Consider the following 6019-nt stretch of genomic DNA (forward strand, 5'->3'; position numbering starts at 1 on the left):
TCTGCTCTCCAGGCTACTGACTTATTTCTCTCTTTAGAGAATCTAGAGGAATTCCTTCACACCAGGAAACACTTACCCACCCACTTACCCTCACCCACGCTCCTCCCCAGGCTGAAGATGGGATGTTTTTGAATTTATCGGGACGGTCACACAATTTCTGGACACTGAATCTGACTTCTCAGAGGTAGCCACTTACCTTCTACCCCCAAAAGAGGAAATTATCCAAAAATTGTGCCTACTTGTACTAAGGTTTCCAGATAAAATACGTGTTTCCATTAAACCTGAATTTTACATAAACAATGACTACTTTCTTAATATAGGTATATTCCATGCAATATTTGGAACTTACCTGTAATTCAAATTTAACTGGGAAACCTGTATTTTTATTTGGTAAATCTAGCAATCATAACTTGTAGCCCTCCTTCCTTTTGAAAGATTCTATTTCATTTTCTCCTCTAGGTTTTTCTCACTTTTGAGTAGCAGTTCAGTCCTATGCTCCTTATTGTTTTATATTTCTTTGAGAGATTTCCTATGCCAGATACAAGTGTATACACATGAGTACCTATGAGCATATATGTGTAGTCAGAAAAGTTTGATGTCGATAACCACAATAACATAGGGCTAAAGTATAAGTCTACTGCCAAGCCTCCCTCGACGACTTTCTGATAATCTTCCACGTCATCCAACAGAAATTCAAAACAGTCCTTCATTCTCTAATTTATGCCAACACGGCTCTTAAAAAGATGGTGTTAGGGAGGGGGCCTTCTTTGGTAAGGCTTACTGTGTAATCTGGATTGGTAGCCAGATCCAAACATAAGTTGTCAACTGGTAAACAGAAATTGCCCAGATTTTGACTTGGCATAGAAGAGTCCCAAACTAAATACTCTGTTATAACATTTGACCTGTCTAAAACTGTACACATTTTGTCAACACTCTAAGTGTAGGAAAGAAGAGAAGCCAATAATTTCTGTCTCTCTCAATAATCTTTATTTTTCCCTTATGCTTTCCCTATTTGCACTGAAGCTAAAAGCACAGAGAAGAGCCAGAAAGAAAACGCTATGTCGTGCACATACACACAAACACATTTCAACTTTTAAGAAAATATATATATATTGGAAAGTATACATTGAAATGGTAGTTCATCCAAAATAATAAGTAAATCATGGATTCTCTTAGCGAATGTATGGATGAAAATGATTTCCTAAAAAACAAATTCTGTTTCTTAGTTATCCTGATGACATATCCTGAAAGCCAGAAGCCAACATGCCCGCTTTTTCTTTCTTCTAAAGACCCAAGATGCCCCAAGATGATGGCTCCTGTGGTGGGAGTTGCTTCCATTGCTAGGTTTCCTATGGCCAGAATTGTAGGGAAGTTATTCAGGAAAGGTGACTTACTTCCCTGTTTGCTCCTAAAGAAAACTAAAATACCTAAGCACCTAATGTGTAAAGAGGACACACTTGCAAGATGTCCCAGAGAGTAATGTCCTTTAACACTCTAGGACGTTGCATTTCTTAGATTTAATCTAATTCTTATGGGAGTAGTGACTTAAGAGAATACTATCCATATATACAGAGAATATAAATATCAGGCCACAAACTCAAGGATGTGAGAAATAATCAACAGTATTATAAAGCAACTTAATTTACATTCATGTTGTCATCCCCATAAGCCAGTGGGAAACTTATGGTCCATGACAAAATTCAGAGATGCTCTAGGCAGCACCAAGGGGTCGGGAAGCTGTGGTTAACTACGGTATCTATTAAACAAGTTTTGCAAAGTTTCCTACTGTCTCGCCAACCTAGATGCCCCAGGAAGCCTCTGCTCTCGAAGATCTAGCCATATGCTGACAAAAACCTGAGCAGGTCCACTGTGTTCTTGGGGCCACATACCCCACTCTCTCCTTCTCCAAGGAAATACTAAAGATACATCAGAGGGACTTCATTTCCATCTCATGATTCTTTAAGATAATTATTTTATAACCAGTAATTGCCATCCATTTAAGCCCTTAAGATGTACAGACTATTTATATTGTTTGTCCTGCCACAGGCCTCCCTGAGGTTAGGGATTACACAACCACTACCTACAGGAAGGAGGAAGTAATGGGAATGAGGGGGAAAGACAGAGGGAAAAACCTCACAGACTAATATCTCAAAATATCATAGGACCAGATATCTAAGTTCAAGCTCAACTAAGAGTTCCTCATTTTAAAAGACAGAAAACAAGCCATTAGTGGTGTAAAGTCAAAGCTTTTGTTTCTATGTCTTTTTAAGATGTTTGACCTCAAAACACTTCGTTGTAGAGAACATTGCTGAAGAGTCGGTGGTTGACCAAAAGATAAATTTCAGGAACACACAAGAATAGGATGTCTATAGTGTTTTCATAAGGTGATGATATTAAAACATAAAAGAAAAATATATCAAAATATAGTGTGACATAATAAATCAAAATTAAATGCAGAACTGCCTGTTGTTACAGGTACTGGTGAGTAGATTTGCATTTTCTTTTCTGTTAAGGATGGAAACAATGGTGGATATGAAAGAAGCATCTCATTCTTTACATTCTGGCAGATTTACAAACCAATAAGCATCACATCAATGATCTTTTTTTTTTTTTTTTTAACTAATATCTGGCTTTTATTTTTTTCTTAAAGAAATATTATTAATTTAAAAAGAGAGTTCCAAGAAATTTAAAAGGATTCCCAGCAATGATTATTTCTGAGATCTATCAGATTTGAAACATAATTATAAAAGGCTAAAACCAAAGTATACATTCCTACTTTTTCCTTTTAAAAAAAATTCAGACGATGTGTCACATCAAGAAAGTTCAGCAGGTTACCAGGGCCACAGCCTTAGTCATCCTCGGAACCACTGTCCCTCCTGGTGGGGATGGAGTATTGCACGGAGGAAAGCAGCACATCTTCTATGGGTTTCTTAGGGTTTTCCTCCAGGCTTGTCTTGATTGCTCCAGACTCAGACAATTTCCTCTCCAACTCGTCCATTGTCAGGTTCATGCCACCAAACACCAGAGGTCCAATAAATTCAGCCTTGATATCACCTTCAAGGTACACAAATGTCGTGGGCAGATTCCTATCAGGATAACTGGGTATGCAGGTTGTTGAAATGGCTTTGATAAATTTGACATCAGGAAACTTCCTGGCAAGTCCACTGAAGTGCTGATTTATCAGAGGACAGAGGGGAATCCCTTGTTTGTAAAGGTGCAGGAAGACCCACAAGCCCTCACCGGCTTTGTTAATTTCTTGAACATAATCCTTTCCTGAGATTTCCAAAACTTCTCCAAATTTATTCTCCAGTCGGGTTGCTTTCCACTCGGCCAGTCTCTGCTGCCTGTACATTTCAATCTCACGTTCATCTTCCTCACTAAATTCCTCTTCGTTATCCTCCAATTCTTCCAAAGTCATGTCTTCATACGTTTTCACAATGGACTGCTGAAGGACCCGCTCTTCTGCCTCCTTCTCCAGATCTTTCAAACTTCCCTTGGAGGGCAAGATGCCTCTTTTGCGTAAGATGTCTTCCCACTCTGTGTCTGCGTTGGAGTCCTGCATTTTCTCACGAGTCGCTCGAGCCCGGCCGGCGGCCGCCACACCTCCCCTCAGCTCTCCTCCGCGCATGCGCGCAGCCGCCGACCCCCTTCTTCCCAGTGATCTTTTTATTGTACGCACCCTGGTGAATTTTTATTCCAAGAGACATAGCTCTTTTGAATCTAACATAAGAGTCATCCAAGCAAATCAAGTTGGGCAGGATGAAGCTGTAGATTTTTGAAGTGTGAGGTGTTTTCCACTTAACATGAAAATAGAGAAGTGGACCCCACTTTACAAATAGCTTTAGTTTGGCTACCCATGACAATAGTTTTCCAAAGAGTAGTTCCAGGAGACGATTTGCAGAGGAAGGAATGTGACTAAGTAGTCTGGTTCCGGATGTGTAGGTGGATAGCAGTGACACAGAAGGCTTCTGACTGGCCCTGAAGGACTACCTAGTGTAATATACCAGTCCAATGACCGCATTCTAAGATCACCTAGCAAATGGAACATTTCAAAGGCAAACTCCCCTGACGTGCTTTGCTGAAAATATCAATAGCTTGTTTTTGCCTAAGCTTCAGCCATACCAGAATATAAAAGGATGAGATTAAACTCCGCATAAGGAGTAGGAAAGAGAAATCTGAAAATGAAGAAACTTAAAAGAATGAAGAATGAAAAAAAAAAAGATTTCATGAACCTCAATTAGGATAAAGAGTGAGCCTAAAAGAAGAAGGATAGAGTAGTTTAGAAAGAACTGTTTAAATCTCAAGTAGGCCTCGGGCTTATAGCTCTTTGGTAAAGAACAATGCACCCCCGGCAGCAGAAAGCTCAAAATGACCTCATGGGCCTCTCGGATTACTCCATGATTCGAGAGTCATGTGTGTCTGGTGTGTGTCCACCAAGGCTGGAGCGCACGTGATGGGACAACCAGCAAAGAATTTCCTGGTACCACATGTGAGTTAGGCAGAGCATGTTTGAAGATAATGAACCTCTATTTTTAAAATGTGAGATTTAATGTGCCTCCTAATCCTACTTTGGAAGTCTGCTTCTTTATTCATACCAGCATGTTTATTTTAATTTTGGTATATTTTAGAAAAATGACAATATTCCAAGGAAATAAAGAAAGAAAAGATTGAGTCAGAAGAGTTTCTGTTCATTTGCTGAAGCTTCTGAAGAGGAAAATAGGAATAGAGTTAGTGATTCATGTAGGCAAATAATACCTGATTAGCATAAAAGTGGGGTTTTTTTTCCAAATAATGTCAAGATGCCTTTTGTACTGAACAACTCCACAGGGCAATTTGACATTTCCTTAGTGGCCTGCAGGTTAATTCACACTCTCCTTGGTCACCAGGAAAGTAGGATCAAGTAGGGGCTATGCTCTGCCTTTCTGTGTAACCCCCTACATACCTATAGTGGCATTCCAACCACTTCCTGTATCCAGTTTTATCTCCATCCAAACTTTTCTTCATCTTGCAACCAGAGTGCTCTTTCAAAAATGCAAACCTAATAAATGCCAAAGGCATGATCATGAAAGAAATAATTGATAAGTTGGACTTTATTAAAATTTAAAACTTTGGTTCTACAAGAGATACTGCAAAAAAAAAAAAAATGAGAAGACAAGACACAGACTGGGAGAAAATATTTTGCAAAAGACACATAAAGGACTATCATCCCAAATAACTCTTAACTCAAAAGGAACTCTTAAAATTCAACAAAAATAAAACAAACAACCTGATTTAAACATGGACCAAAATCCTGAACAGATACCTCACCAAAGAAGATATACAGATGGGAAATCAGCATATAAAAAGATGCTCGACATCATCTGTCATCAGGGAAAGGCAAATTAAAACCACGAGATACCACGACACAACTATTAGAAAGACCAAAACCCAAAACAAGGACAACACCAAATGCTGGGGAGGATGTGATGCAAGACCTCTCATTCACTGCTCGTGGGAACACAAAATAGTACAAAAACTTTAGAAATTAGTTTGGCAGTTTCTTACAAAACTAAACATACTCTTATCATACAATCCAGCTCCTTGGTATTTATCCAAAGAAGTTGAAAACATGTCCACACAAAAACTGCACATGGATGTTCACAGCAGCTTTATTCATAATTGCCAAAACTTGGAAGCAATCAAGATGTCCTTCATCTGAATGGATAAATAAACTGTGGTACATCCGGACAATGGAATATTATTCAACTTTAAAAAGAAATGAGCTATCAAGTCATGGGAAGACATGAAAAAACTGTAAACACGCACATTACTAAGTGAAAGAGGCCAATCTGAAAATGCTGCATACTATATGATTCCAACTACATGACATTCTGAAAAGGCAAAACTATAGAGACAGTAAAAATATCAGTGTGTGTCAGGGGTTAGGGATGGGGGAGAGAAGAATAGGTAGAACACAAAGAATTTTTAGGGCAGTGAAAATACTCTGTATGATAACATAATGTCGTATACATGTCACTAT

At 38.8% G+C, this 6019-nt stretch overlaps 1 pseudogene; it reads right to left on the reverse strand.

Annotated features, from left to right (window-relative positions):
- Window positions 1-2848: 2848 nt before the first annotated feature.
- LOC137763881 (phosducin-like protein 3 pseudogene) lies at window positions 2849-3562 on the reverse strand (annotated as a pseudogene).
- Between the last annotated feature and the right edge of the window lie 2457 nt (window positions 3563-6019).

This window comes from Eschrichtius robustus, chromosome 4 (genome assembly GCF_028021215.1).
Source record: "Eschrichtius robustus isolate mEscRob2 chromosome 4, mEscRob2.pri, whole genome shotgun sequence".
Taxonomy (NCBI): Eukaryota; Metazoa; Chordata; class Mammalia; order Artiodactyla; family Eschrichtiidae; genus Eschrichtius; species Eschrichtius robustus.